Source organism: Schistocerca piceifrons, chromosome 10, assembly GCF_021461385.2.
Source record: "Schistocerca piceifrons isolate TAMUIC-IGC-003096 chromosome 10, iqSchPice1.1, whole genome shotgun sequence".
Classification (NCBI taxonomy): Eukaryota; Metazoa; Arthropoda; class Insecta; order Orthoptera; family Acrididae; genus Schistocerca; species Schistocerca piceifrons.
In genome coordinates this window covers 11,891,201-11,907,765 of record NC_060147.1, presented here as the reverse complement: position 1 = coordinate 11,907,765, position 16,565 = coordinate 11,891,201, and positions in this window count along the sequence as shown.

The window sequence follows — 16,565 nt, the reverse complement described above, 5'->3', positions numbered from 1 at the left end:
CCATGGATAATTTTACTCGATAAATCCTCATGATGTGGAACGAGTCATTGTACATTCATAGTGCAAATTAATTTGTACATCTATTTGTACTCTAAACATCACCATATAGTCCCCCCCCCCCTTCCCCTACCCTTCTGCCACCTCTCTGAAATGAAAACAAGATCTACAGATTGAGTTAGCAATTCCTACCCACTATCTTTTACACATTATTAACATAGAAATTGTTCTATGGAACAGAAGGTGTTGTCAAGGAGAAACTTTTTCAATTTATGGTAAGTGATCAAAATTTTTTGTTGCAGCATTGTGCACCCCTTTCTATGCTAAAGAGAACCTTAATGTTGAATAATAAATTTTATTTTTTCTTCTAGTATTGTAATTATGTACCTCATTGTTCCTTTTGAACTGTAGTGAATTATTTACAACAAACTTCATGAGGGAATAAATATACTGTGAAGCAGTAGTCAGAATGCCCAACTCCTTAAACATATATCTACAAGATGATTGCGGGTGTTGACAACATATTATTCTTACAGCACATTTTTGGGCAATGAAGACCTTCTTTCTTAAAGATGAGTTACTCCAGAACTTTATTCCATATGACATTACTGAATGAAAATAAACAAAATATGTCAACTTACTGATTTCTCTCTCCGCAAAATTTGCTATGATTCTAATTGCAAATGTGGCTGAACTAAGCTGTTTTAGGAGTTCCAGAATGTGTTTTTTTCCAATTTAAATTCTCATTGATATGGCCACCTAAGAATTTTGAAGTTTCCACCCTATGTATTATTCCATGCATTATTTCATTGTCATGTGTTACTCTTGTCACTGGTGCAGCACCCCTAGAGGTACAGAACTGAATATGATGTCTTTGTGAAATTCAGGGTGATACCATTCACAGAAAACCAGTCAATGGTACTTCTGAGAACTTTGTTCACCATTTCTTCCATTTCTTTGTGTATACTGGGAGTGATTACAGTACTGGTGTCATCTGCAAAAGGAACTAATTCTGCTTGTTGTTATATTCCATTCTGGATTCTCCATTGTTTGATTTCTGCTTGTTGTACATTAGACAGTAGATCATTTACATATATAAGAAACAATAGTGGACCTAAGATTGACCCTTGGGGAACCCCATATGTGATTTCTCCCCCAGTTAGAAGGATGTCCCTGGATTCTGTTGGTTTAATTACTACTAAGTACAACTCTCTTCATTCTTTTGGTTAAATACGACATGGTCCATTAGTTGACTATACCATCAATCCCATAAAACTTCAATTTATCTGGGAGTATACTATGATTCACACAGTCAAATGTCTTGGATAGGTCACAGAAAATACCGGGCAGTGCTATTTTGTCATTTAATGCTTGTAATATCTGGTGTGTGAACATGTAAATGGCATTCTCAGCAGAGCAACCCTTGTGAAACCCAAACTGTGATTTGCTGAGGATATTATTGTTGCCAAGGTGAGATACTATTCTAGAATACATCACCTTCTCAAAACTTTTGGAAAATGATGTCAGCAGTGAAACAGGTTGGTAGTTACTGATGTTTTTGTAAAGAGCGGTTTAACAATGGCATATTTTAGTTTCTCTGGAAAAATGCCTTGAGTTAGTGATGCATTACATGTTTTGGACAATACTGGACTTATTATGTGGGAACAAATCTTTAGTACTGTATTGGAAACACCATCAAAACCAGAAGTGCTTTTATTCTTGAGAGAATGTATGACCCTCTTAATTTCAGAAGTAGAAGCTGGTGATACATTCATATGATGTAATTTTATGAGAGTTGCTTCTTCTACATATTGCTGTGATCTTTCTCTTGAACTGGTGGCCCCTGTGCTTTCTACTATGTTTAAGAAATGATTATTAAACACATTTGCTGTCTGTGACTTTATAACCATTCCATTCAAGTCAGTAGTAATGTTATCCTCTTCTGTGATTGGTTGTTCTGTCTCTTGCTTCACTATATTTCATATTGCCTCAACTCTATTGTCAGACATGTTGGTTTCTGGCATTATGTGCACGTTTCTTGATTTTATAATAACCTTTCTTAGTAATTTTAAGTAGTTTCTGTAGTGTGCAACTGCTGCAGGGTCTCTACTTGTTCTTGTCAAAAGACACATTTCCCTTTTCCTTTCACAAGATACGTTAATACCCTTAGCAATCCATGGTTTTTACGCAGCTGTTTAATGTCACTTCTGATTAGGTTATGTGGAAAGCTATTTTCAAATACTGATATGAATTATCATGGAATAGATTAAATTTTATATTGACATTTGGTTCTTTGTAAATTTCATCCCAGATTGTGTCTTGTAAACTACTCTTAAACGCATTCGCCTGGTAGTCATTAATGATTCTGACTGACTTCCACTGAGGTGTATCCACACTGTAAGGTACTATGTCATTTATCCTGACTAATTGTGCATCACGATCAGAGAGAGCATTTGTTACTGAGTAAACAGTTATTTTCTTGCATTGTGCCTCATCAAAGAAAACATTATCAATTAGGGATCTACTGTCTTTATCCACTTGCATTGGAAAGTTAACTACTGAGAGCAAATTATAGGATCCAAATAAGGTTTCCAGATCATTTTTTCTATCAGAATCCTTAGAAAATCTACATTGAAGTTACCACAGACCATCAACTGCTTGCTGATGTCTGAGAGACATTAATTGTGAATAGATTGACATTAGTCATAGCTTTGGCACTACAGTAATGACTCTTTCAATCTGTTAATGTACAACTTTGCCTATCCATTGTCTCTGAAGGCTCTCCTGCATGAGGGGACTTATAGAACGTAATGCCTCAATTAGTTTATCTGACTTTTCAAATATTCTAATGTATTGCTATGATTGTGTTATTATGTTAAAAATCTTACTAGATGGGTGCAGTTCCTCTCCTCTGAGGTCTCAGGGAAAGGGAAGTCTTATATTCTGTCTAAGAAAAGGGACACTTTCATCAAACTGAACATTGGATTGTACAATAAAGTGCTTTACTGGCTGTGATCTTACAGGAGGTGGAATGCCCTAACATTCCTGTGCCCTCTGAACTGTCTTACTGACCTATAGGGGGATCTGCAATTGAGTGTGGACTCTTAATCACAGCACCACTTGGTATTTCTCCCATTAACATTTTATTGCTAGAGGGGAAAAAGATAAAAAAAATTAATAGAGGAAATATTTCATGCATTAATGGTTGGATGTCAGATGCCTGTTGGACACTGACATCCAGCTGCTCATCCGTCAACTATTTTCTCATACTACTGCTGGGAGGCAATATATCACAGCATGAAAAAACTTGACATGCTCTACCATCACAGAAGCTGTGTTTTCAGAGCCTTTGCATTTCTTATGAAATGCCATGAAGAATGTGTGGTGGCAAACTATGCTGAGGTGACACATCATGTTGACTCAGCAGCAAACCCAAAACTCAAGAAATTTTCTGGCCTATCCATATTAAGATAAAGACTTTCCTTTGCTTGCTGGTGCCCAAATTCAACTAAAGTGCCCATTGGACATTGCTGTATGAACTTTCAGCCATGAACTATTTTGTCATAAATTATACAAGGAAAAAAAACCTGAGGAGTGAACTGTGGACCTTACAGTAGAAGTGTAGCATTTACTGAGCCAGCAAGTCACACAGAAGGGAGGGGGGATGTTATGGTTGAGCCACCAAGACTGTTCTTTTCATACTTTTGTGACTGATTGTAATTGGGCAAGAATCCAGGAAAGTGCAAGTGGGAAGAAATGCTGAATAGGCATGAAAGATGGAAAAAAAGGAGTAAATGCCATCAGTTACAGTTGTAAGTAGGCTGTTTAGGTTTTTTTGTTAACGCCATGTAGCGTTCTATATGAAAATCACTGACTGTGCTGTGTGAAGTGTGGCTGGTTTGCATTGTTGGAATATTCGCTATTGTAGTGTTGGGCAGTTGGATGTGAACAGTGCATAGCGTTGCGCCGTTGGAGGTGAGCTGCCAGCAGTGGTGGATGTGGGGAGAGAGATGGCAGAATTTTGAGAGCAGATGATCTGGACGTGTGTCCATCAGAAATAGTAAATTTGTAATACTGGATATCATGAACTGATATATATATATATATATATATATATATATATATATATATATATATATATATATATATATATGGTCTTTAAATATGTCTGTTTGTGTCTGTATATGTGTGGATGGATATGTGTGTGTGTGCGAGTGTATACCCGTCCTTTTTTCCCCCTAAGGTAAGTCTTTCCGCTCCCGGGATTGGAATGACTCCTTACCCTCTTCCTTAAAACCCACATCCTTTCGTCTTTCCCTCTCCTTCCCTCTTTCCTGATGAGGCAACAGTTTGTTGTGAAAGCTTGAATTTTGTGTGTATGTTTGTGTTTGTTTGTGTGTCTGTCGACCTGCCAGCACTTTCATTTGGTAAGTCACATCATCTTTGTTTTTAGATTTTTAGATATATTTATATATATATATATATATATATATATATATATATATATATATATATATATATATATATATATGGTTATAATAGAGGGAAACATTCCACGTAGGAAAAATATATCTAAAAATCTAAAAACAAAGATGATGTGACTTACCAAATGAAAGTGCTGGCAGGTCGACAGACACACAAACAAACACAAACATACACACAAAATTCAAGCTTTCACAACAAACTGTTGCCTCATCAGGAAAGAGGGAAGGAGAGGGAAAGACGAAAGGATGTGGGTTTTAAGGAAGAGGGTAAGGAGTCATTCCAGTCCCGGGAGCGGAAAGACTTACCTTAGGGGGAAAAAAGGACGGGTATACACTCGCACACACACACATATCCATCCACACATATATATATCCACACACACACATATATATATATATATATATATATATATATATATATATATATATATATATATATATATATAGAAGGAAACATTCCACGTGGGAAAAATTATATATAAAATCAAAGATGAGGTGACTTACCGAACGAAAGCGCTGGCAGGTCGATAGACACACAAACAAACACAAACACATGTTTGTGTTTGTTTGTGTGTCTATCGACCTGCCAGCGCTATATATATATATATATATATATATATATATATATATATATATATGAGATGACTTGTGAACATTATTAAGGTAAATACATTGTTTGTTCTCTATCAAAATCTCATTGGCTAACTATGCCTATCAGTAGTTAGTGTCTTCAGTAATTAGAATCCTTTATTTAGCTGGCAGTATTGGCACTCGCTGTATTGCAGTAGTTTGAGTAACGAAGGTTTTTGTGAGGTAAGTGATTCATGAAAGGTATAGGTTATTGTTAGTCAGGGCCATTCTTTTGCAGGGATTATTGAAAGTCAGATTGTGTTGCACTAAAAATATTGTGTGTCAGTTTATTGGTGATCAGAATAAGTAAAGAGTGAAATGTCTGAGCATGTTCAGTTCTGCTCTGCTGTTTGAAAATCAAATAATGTAAGAGGTTTATCAGGACAGTAATCCATAAATTTTTCTAAGGGGACGTTTCACAGTGTTCTCAAAGGTACTATTTTATTAGCTTTCACTAGTTTTGAGCTTAAGCTAAGGACTTACATATCATGTGCGAATTACACTGATTAACCAAAACATTATCTGCTTAATGACATGTTGGTGCAAAATAGCAATCCATCAGCAATTTTATGTGGCACAAATTCAACAGGTCCTTGGTATGTCTCCTTGGAGGAAGAAGGAGATACAAGATGTTAGACGACATAAAGGGAAGAGGAAATTACGCAGACCTGAAGTGGATGGCAGAAGACCGGACAGCCTGGAGAACTACCATGTGAAAACCTGCCTTGTGGCAAAACACTGATGATGATGATGGTATGTTTCCACAGATATGGGGCACCAGATTTCTAGGTAGACATCACACAGTTCTGTAAATTATGGGCCAGTGGTTTTTCGGTGTGAAGCTGGTCCTTGCTAGTGTCCTGGATGTGTTTCATAGGTTTCATTTCAGATAAATCTGCTAGTCAAGACATCAATGTGAATTCACTATCATACTCCTCAAGCTTCAGTACCATGAATCTGGCCTCGGCAAACCAATAGTTTGGCTGCTGGAAGATGCCATTGCTGGCAGAAAAGACTTCAGAGAAGAAGGGGTGCAGGTGGTTCGCAATACTGGTCACATAATTAATAAAATATTCTGGGCTATTATGCTGTGGTTTGATGGATTTCATGACAAAACCCAACGTTTCATCCCCATCTGCAGAGGACATTGTCAAGGGGGACTGTATACACCAGGTGTGAATTGGACATTCAACAAAGCTATGATCCCCCTTGAAAATTTCCTCCACAGATGGGGACAAAATGTCAGGTTGTAGTGAAATCCCTTAGACCATGGCATAATAGCGTGAAATATTTTATTAATTGTGACAATTCCAGCCGTGAAAGGTTATATTTTACAAGTGCTCACATAATCCACAGCTGTCGCAGTGCCTTTGATTACTACCACAGGTCACACAGAAGCACAGGTGAATTTCTCCTGTAGGATAATACTCCCCCCCCCCCCTCCCCCCTCCCCCCTCCCCCCACTGGCCTGTTTTGAGTTGCCATTTGCTTGCATTGCAGTGTACCCACACACACCATCAATCTGGTGTAGCAAAATGTGTGATTCACCTGAACAGGAAAGTAGAAGACAGGAATACTGCAGGCTATTATTCACAAAATTAGGAATAATGACTGTTTATAGTCATTATGTATTTTTGTGCTTCCTTGTCATTAAAGAAAATCTAGATTCCTACAGCAAGAGGCATGAGATACATGACAACACAATACCTGCAACTAAGGGAGCATAAACATATCAACCTGTTGACTGTTCAAAACAAGAGATAGCTTTCCAAACATTGCCCTGAGAATGTTTGGATCACTACACATGGAAGTGCAGGTCCTGCCACTGGAAAGGTTCAGCAACAAAAATTCAAGAGACTTAACACTACATCTACTATCTTTCATCCAGAAATGTTTTTATTCTGAAGGAAGTGAATGATTTACTGAACTTTCTCTAGAACTAGCTAATCTTTCAGAGAATTCAAATGTCAATAGCAGATTAAATATACATACCGTAAAATGCTTAATCTGTTAAAAATTTTTGTATTATTACATATTATTTATATACATCAGTTTTGTTATTTTTGGTGCAGTCTATTGCTGGTGAATGACACAGACTTCATAATAAGTAATAAGTAACATTGCCATTTATGTGTGGTCGAATCTTGGTGCCCCCTGAAATTGTAATTGACAGTGTTGTTGGTTCAGCGTGGGGACACGTAGGAGTCATGTGCTGGGAAGTACAATGTGCAACAATGAGTGCTCCAAAACATTTTGTCTGTACCCATGAGATTTTGCACTGATTGACACTTATCCTGCTTTACTGAGTGGGCAAGCCTCTGACGTCCATATTCTGTAATAAGCCCCGGATGTCTAACACCTCGCCTGCTCATTGTTTCACCATCTTTCAACCACTTTCAGTAGATGCAACTCATGGTAAGAAGTCACCAGCTGATCTGCTTTGCTTTTACCAACATGCTCATCCCCAAGTACTGGGTCATAACAACCTGCTGTTTGTCAAAGTGGATTTCCACATTTGTGGCCTATATCGCCACTAGAATGGCTCCCTATTCATATCTGCTCAACTTTTATACTTTGCTTACCACCCTACATGCCCCAAATGCTACCAGGTAGCATATCTCATGGTAGGCAGTGCTTACAATGTTATAGCTTGACAGTGCATGTATGGAATCTTGCAGACTTCCCAAGGTGTGTGCCATGTAGAAAAGAAAGAGGGAGATGATAGGGCAGCAGTGCATATGACATGAAGGAAAGAAAAGAGAGGGAACAGCTTTATGTAGCTGTGTGAAATAACTGCACTGGGACTCAGCACTTAATCTACACTGCCTACAAAATTTCTTGCGTTACTCTAAGAAGAACATTATTCAGGAAGATGTACAGTAAAATACCTGTTTTTATAAGGCATCCTAAGTACAGGGTAATGTCTCATTACCAGTTATCTGCAATAGAAGAGCTAGCAGCAGTATTAGAAAGAGAATTGGGAAAAAATTGTGATCTCCATAGAATTACATTTTTTTGTCAAATCATGTCGGTTACAGTGATTGAATAGTTTTCTCTGTAATATAATTGTTACTTACCTTCCATGTTCTTCACAGGGCTTCACCCTGTACTCATTCTCACCTATTTTCTGCACAATGATCGGCTCCCTGAAAAAGTGAAAGAAAAAAAATTGTATTGTCAGATATAAACTAATATTTTAAGGATTAGTGAGTTGGATTTTACAACAGTTCTGTGTCTAGCCAGTATTAAAAGTACAATTATGACAACAATGTTTGTTAGCCACAGTATCAAATGATTAAAGTACAATATTTAATTCAAGTATTACTCATTGACAGTACAAATGGAGGCATAGGCACTGTTTGTGTTACAAAGGTGATACTGCATATTCTTCTTCTCTTACTTTGTTGAACAACATATTACATTTTATTTTGTGCTGTACTTTTGTTGTTTGGTTAATTGTATATTATAGAAAGTATACACTGTGCGACAAAAATTAATGGGATGTTTACAAATTGTATAATGTGCTGTGGTAGAAAAATGCTGTATGATGAGATGCTTTGGGATGGTGTGAACAGGAAGAATGGAATAGAATAAAATAGAATCTTTGTTGTCACATGGCATGTCTATACAATTGCCTGACTGAAACATTGGTGACTTGTCATTGATCAAATAGGTTAGACCCATCTTCTTATTTCTTAAAATGTTCAATACTGCTATAACATTTGCTTTTTAAGAATCATTCAAGTTTGATTTTGTAGTTTTTAGCTTGTAGTCCTTGCACTTGGATTATATTTTATTGCTCAACTTTAAAACTCTATAATAAGGGGTACTTACAAAAAAGTCTGGGAGAAGGCAATATGTAGTCTGATCTATGCTGTGTTTCACAAGCATGTGTACAATGCCAGCACAGTGGATGTATGCTATGCTGGCAAATTCTTTGTGGCAACAATTTTGAAGTGATTTCTCATGCTTCCTACTCGCAAGACACAGCTTGTAGCATCTTTTGGCTGCTTCCAATCATGAAAGACAGGCTCTGTGTTCACACATACACTAGCTATGCCACTACTGCATCAGTGATTTTCCATTGGTCAAACCAGACTTGTAAAAGAACCATTCACAGCAGCCATGGAATCGTGGCATTGATGTTGTAAAATATGTGTACAGCTGCAGGAAGATTACATCAGAATGACCCAAGTTCAAAGTTTTTGTGTTATTAGGGGGAAAAAAAAAAGAAACAGTGTTTTTATAACATTTCGTTAATTACAATTTACAGATACTAATCTAAATTTGCTCCTCACTATTGTTTACTTCTTAGTGAAATGAGGGCATTGCTTGCATCCCTTCCAGATGTCCCACCAGCAATCATCTTTTGTTTATCCCTGGCCATTGAGCCCGAAGGTGTGCACTTGCTATGGGGCACTCTGCAATTGTTTCCTCATCCACACAGGGTATTAATTTTCAGCTATCTAAGTAAAGCAGTACAAAATAACGCTGATCTTATACTATATATTTAGTTACACATTTGGGCTACATAAGACATTCTGCTTTTTTAAAAAAGGCTTTTTTGTTTTATACATATGGTTTTGTAGGACAAAATTAAGAAGCAAATCTCAGCACATGAAATTAACATATATACAATAATATTTAGATGAATCCTATGCAAAAGACAAGCTACAATCCACAATGTAACACAGGAATTAGCTTAATTTTTTTTTCCAGGGAGATCCTGGGGGAAAAAAAGCTACCAGAAGGAGTGATCCATAATGAAAGTCTTCAGTTTAGACTTGAATGTGACAGGATTGCTTGTAAGGCTTTTTAATTCTTGTGGTAGCTTAATGAAAATGAATTTAGCAGAATACTGCATGTCTTTCTGTACAGGAGTCAAGGAGGTGTGATCCAAATGCTAATTGCATTTCTGTCTCATATTAACTAAGTGAAAGCTGTTAAATCTTGGGAATAAGCTCATACTGTTAACAACAAATGACATTAAAGAAAATATATGTTAAAAAGCCAGTGTTAGAATTCACAGACCTCTGAATGGGGATCAAAGAGAGGTTTGCAAACTTACACCACATGTTGCTCGAACAGCTCATTTCTGAGCCAAAAATACCACAGAATATAAGGCTGTAAGCAAATGACAATAAGCAAAGTAAACTAATTTTCATGTTGGACTGTCACTTATTGCAGATAACTGTTCTAATGGTGAATATAGCAGTATTCAGTTTTTGAACAAGATCCTAAACATGGCTTTCAATTACAGTTTATTGTCTATTTGAACACCTAGAAATTTGAACTGTTCAGAATCATTAATCATCTGCCCATTCTGTTTAATCAATATGTCAGTTTTAGTTGAACAGTGTGTTAAATACTCTAAAAACAGAGTCTAACAGTTATTTAGAATCAATTTATTATCTACAAGTCATGAACTTATGTCCTGAACTGTGTTTATTTGATGCATTGTCATGTTGCACTCAACATCCTTCACTACTTAGCTGGTGTCATTAGCAAACAGAAATATTTGAGAATCACCTGTTGTATCAGAAAGCTTATCATTTATGTGTATAAGAAACAATAGTGGTCCCAGACTGACCCCCTTCCCCCCTCTCCCTCTCCCTATCCCTCTCCCTCTCCCTCTCCCCCTCCCCCTCCCCCTCCCCCTCCCCCCATTTAACTGTACACCAATCAGATGCCACCTCGTAGCCATTCTCATTGTTGTGGAGAACAACATTTTTCATTCTGTTCTTAAAGTATGAGAGTGCAATTGCATCAAGTATTTTTGGGGGTAGCAGACAAGTGTTGTCCCTAGGCCTGTGTGGTCCTCTGGGGGATGCAGTGTCCACCACCCTCAATGCTGTTGCAGTGAGATTTCTCATCACCTCATCTACCCCTGTATTTTCTACTCGATAGAGTCTTCCGTGCTCTCCTCGAATTGCTCTTAGTTTACCATCCCCAGCCGTCTTTGGTGACTTCAAGTTGCTCGCCTACGACCTCTAGGTTAAACAATAATGGGAGGTGGTCAGATAACAGCACAACTCGTGTAGTCAGTGTGGCATAGTTTCCCATACCACTGAGTAACCAGATGTCTAGGATAACTGCTTGTCTGCCCTTCGTTGGGTAAATCGTGGGATCGTAGGGTCCTAGTACAATGCCGTTGTGCCTCCTAACGACGTGCAGCTGTCAGTGTCTGCTGTTGTTAGTGACTCTGGAGTTCCAGTAGGAGCGCTTACCATTGAAATGCCCCACAACAAAGAGTAACAATGGCCTCCACCGCCATTGCAGTTACAACATCATTGGGAAAAATAAGGTTTGTGTCAGTCTATCAGCCTGGATAGGAGTAGGTTTAATAATGAATAAAAAAAATAGGAGTGCAGGTAAGCTACTACAAACAGCATAGTGAACGCATTATTGTGGCCAAGATAGACATGAAGCCCACGCCTACTACAGTAGTACAAGTTTATATGCCAACTAGCTCTGCAGATGACGAAGAAATAGATGAAATGTATGACGAGATAAAAGAAATTATTCAGGTAGTGAAGGGAGATGAAAATTTAATAGTCATGGGTGACTGGAATTCGTCAGTAGGAAAAGGGAGAGAAGGAAACATAGTAGGTGAATATGAACTGGGGGGAAGAAATGAAAGAGGAAGCCGCCTTGTAGAATTTTGCACAGAGCATAACTTAATCATAACTAACATTTGGTTCAAGAATCATAAAAGAAGGTTGTATACCTGGAAGAATCCTGGAGATACTAAAAGGTATCAGATAGATTATATAATGGTAAGACAGAGATTTAGGAACCAGGTTTTAAATTGTAAGACATTTCCAGGGGCAGATGTGGATTCTGACCACAATCTATTGGTTATGAACTGCAGATTGAAACTGAAGAAACTGCAAAAAGGTGGGAATTTAAGGAGATGGGACCTGGATAAACTGAAAGAACCAGAGGTTGTACAGAGTTTCAGGGAGAGCATAAGGGAACAATTGACAGGAATGGGGGAAAGAAATACAGTAGAAGAAGAATGGGTAGCTCTGAGGGATGAAGTAGTGAAGGCAGCAGAGGATCAAGTAGGTAAAAAGATGAGGGCTAGTAGAAACCCTTGGGTAACAGAAGAAATATTGAATTTAATTGAAGAAAGGAGAAAATATAAAAATGCAGTAAATGAAGCAGGCAAAAAGGAATACAAACGTCTCAAAAATGAGATTGATAGAAAGTGCAAAATGGCTAAGCAGGGATGGCTAGAGGAGAAATGTAAGGATGTGGAGGCTTGTCTCATTGGGGTAACATAGATACTGCCTACAGGAAAATTAAAGAGGCCTTTGGAGAAAAGAGAACCACTTGTATAAATATCAAGAGCTCAGATGGAAACCCAGTTCTAAGCAAAGAAGGGAAAGCAGAAAGGTGGAAGGAGTATATAGAGGGTCTATACAAGGGCGACGTACTTGAGGACAATATTATGGAAATGGAAGAGGATGTAGATGAAGATGAAATGGGAGATACGATACTGTGTGAAGAGTTTGACAGAACACTCAAAGACCTGAGTCGAAACAAGGCCCCGGCAGTAGACAACATTCCATTAGAACTACTGACGGCCTTGGGAGACCAGTCCTGACAAAACTCTACCATCTGGTGAGCAAGATGTATGAGACAGGCGAAATACCCTCAGACTTCAAGAAGAATATAATAATTCCAATCCCAAAGAAAACAGGGGGTGACAGATGTGAAAATTACCAAACTATCAGTTTAATAAGTCACACGTGCAAAATACTAACATGAATTCTTTACAGATGAATGGATAAACTGGTAGAAGCCGACCTCGGGGAAGATCTGTTTGGATTCCGTAGAAATGTTGGAACACATGAGGCAATACTGACCTTACGACTCATCTTAGAAGAAAGATTAAGGAAAGGCAAACCTACATTTCTAGCATTTGGAGACTTAGAGAAAGCTTTTGACAATGTTGACTGGAATACTCTCTTTCAAATTCTAAAGGTGGGAGGGGTAAAATACAGGGAGCAAGAGGCTATTTACAATTTGTACAGAAACCATATGGCAGTTATAAGAGTCGAGGGGCATGTAAGGGAAGCAGTGGTTGTGAAGGGAGTGAGACAGGGTTGTAGCCTCTCTGTGATGTTATTCAATCTGTATATTGAGCAAACAGTAAAGGAAACAAAAGAAAAATTCAGAGTAGGTATTAATATCCATGGAGAAGAAATAAAAACTTTGAGGTTTGCCGATGTCAGAGACAGCAAAGGACTTGGAGGAGCAGTTGAACAGAATGGACAGTGCCTTGAAAGGAGGATATAAGATGAACATCAACAAAAGCAAAATAAGGATAATGGAATGTAGTCAAATTAAGTCAGGTGATGCTGAGGGAATTAGATTAGGAAATGAGACACTTAACGTAGTAAAGGAGTTTTGCTATTTGGGGAGCAAAATAACTGATGATAGTCGAAGTAGAGGTAAAAATCCTAGAGGGAGACCAAGAGATGAATACACTAAGCAGATTCAGAAGGATGTAGGTTGGAGTAGGTACTGGGAGATGAAGAAGCTTGCACAGGATAGAGTAGCATGGAGAGCTGCATCAAACCAGTCTCAGGACTGAAGACCACAACAACAACAACATCAGTCTCCAAGAGGTTTACTGGACCCAGCAGATTTTGAGGCATTGGTGTCCATCCGAGGCAAACTTTGTTGGGTGGGTCTTCAGTGCCAAGCACTCTGACTGGAGCTCAATATCTTTCCTCATCTTTACTATGTATCTTCCAGCTTGTGCTGTTGCCCAGACATTTCCTTCGTAACTAACCATACAGTTTTAATTATGCCTGGAGAATTAACGATTGTATTTTCATACTGTATACTTATTGCCTTCTTAATGACATTTTTAAGCACATTACAGTATTGTTTGTAATAGGCTATAGCATATCTGTTGTTATTATCTGTAATATTTTGATATATGTCCTACTTTGTTCTATATGATACCCATATCCCACTAGCTAGTATTCCAGGTTGCCTGTTAGCACCAGTACTCTGTTTGAAATATTCAAATGGAAAGTAATTTTCAAAGAGCTTGTGAAATGTATTGGAGAAAGAATGTCACGAAATACCGCGTGAAAAAAAGACTGTTCGGCACCAGATTGCTAATGAATACAACACGTCTGACCTGAAAGTGCAACAGTGTCAGCAGAAACACGAGGTGAAATTATTTGGGGACAGCCATGCGCGAAACATCACAAATCTAATGTCAATGCAGGCCGGGAACAGTATACGTATCTACAGTGAAGTAAAACCAGGGGCAAATTTCAACACAGTTATTGCTGGTGTAAACAATGAATGCTCCAAACTCAGAAAAAAGGACTGTATAGTGGCTGATCAGAGGTGCAAACGACGTAAACAAAAACAATGCCAACAGATTCATCAAGAAACTGATCTTAGTAATACAATACTTACACTTCACCAATGTTATTGTTGCAACTCTACCACTCAGGCATGACCTGCCTGATTGGTCATGTTTCAACACAGAAATTAGGCAAATTAATGATAAACTGAGATATTTTTGTGCTAAATTTACAAACGTAAAATTATTAGATTCTAGTGACTACGAAAGGAACAGTTTCACTGGACATGGTATGCACCTGAATCAGCATGGCAAAAGGGAACTTATCACAAATATAAACCAGGGCACAGAATAAATATTTTGCGAAAAAAACGTCATTATTAAGCCTATAATTGCGCTGGGAAACTGCTAAAACAGACCAAATCATACAGGATTTGGTCCAAAAATAATGACAAGTTTCCTGAAGAGGAAATTAAAACATACAAAAGTAAAAAAACGAGATCCTAATGGCTCAGAGAGGGAAGAAAATAGATGTGAAGTAGGTCCACTTACCATCCTGAAAACAACATTTGCAGCATTGGGAACAAGCTTTTAGAGTTGGAACATTTTTGTAAAATAAAAAAAAAAATGTGATGTACTGTGTGTCTCAGAACATTGGCTTACAGAATATCAAGTAGATTTTTCCATACCTAAGGAGTACATTCTGGCAGCTGTAATGTTTAGAAACGAGAGAGAAAATGGAGGGGCCACAATATTTATCAGACAATGTATACAATTCTCTAAAATGGATGTAAGTTCATACTCCTCAGAATTAAATAGTGAATTTACTGTATAAGACTGATAGACCAAAATATTGTAATTGTTAGCTTGTATAGATCTCCAGATGGTGATGTTAATTTATTTTTTGAGAATTTTGAACAGATGATGAGAAAAATCTTAAAACTCAAAACAAATGTAGCAATATGTGGTGATATGAGCATTGACTTGCTAGACACAGAAGAAATCAACACAAAAACATTCTTAAACCTACTCAGATCATTAAATCTATATCATACTAACAATAACCCGACACTTGGAAATGCCTGTTTGGACAATATTATAGTTAATTTTTCAAGAAACATATATAGTGTAAGCATTGCAGATGAATGTTTAGCAGATAACAATCCTCTACTCCTAAGATACCAGGATACACAGTCAGATAAGAATTATAAGGTTGCAAATAAGAAGCCAAGCATGACATGGGTTAGAGGTCAGAAAGAGGAATTTCTTAAGTTATTCACAGACTCCCTCAAAAGGTAAACTGGGACTTTGTTTATGAATATGACACAGATCAATCAACTGTTGAAACTCTATTTAATAATTTCCTTAAGACATATACTGACTTATGGTACTATTGTTCACCAATGAAAAGAAACAGTATTAAACCAAATAGAAAAGGTAAAAAGCTTAAATGGTACACTGATGACCTTGCTAGTATTCGGGAAATGATGCTTTCACTTTACAAAACGCATAAAAACAGTGGCAGATGTGGGACAGAACAAAATGATACTTATTATAAAGACTATCTGAAATGTAAAAAACATTACAAAGCCAACCTTGACTTGCCAAACAAGCTGCCTGTGAAAATTACACAGAAGGAGCCCCAAACAAATGCAAGGCTGCTTGGGATATCATAAAACAAGAACATTCCTCTACCCAAACACAAGGTGTTCTACTTGAGTCAGAAGGGCTCAATAATTATTTTACAACTACAGTAAATGAATTGAAATAAAAAATTAAACAGTCAGACTTACTAGCAATTGATATACTTGCTGGTCAGCTACCTAAAGGGCATAAATTTCACTGGGACCCTGTCACACCCACAGATATAATAAATATTGTTAGAAAATTTTCAAACTCGAAAAGCATGGACTGCTACTGGCTATCTAACTACACAATAAAAAGGACAATACACTTCATTTGCAATCCACTTGCTTTTATTGTGAATAAATGACTAGAAGTTGGAGTTTTCCCTGATCAGCTCAAAATTTCCAAAGTTATACCTATAAACAAAAAGGGGGAAAAAGACCTTCCTGAAAACTACTGACCAGTGTCGATTGTACCAATCTTTTGAAAAATAT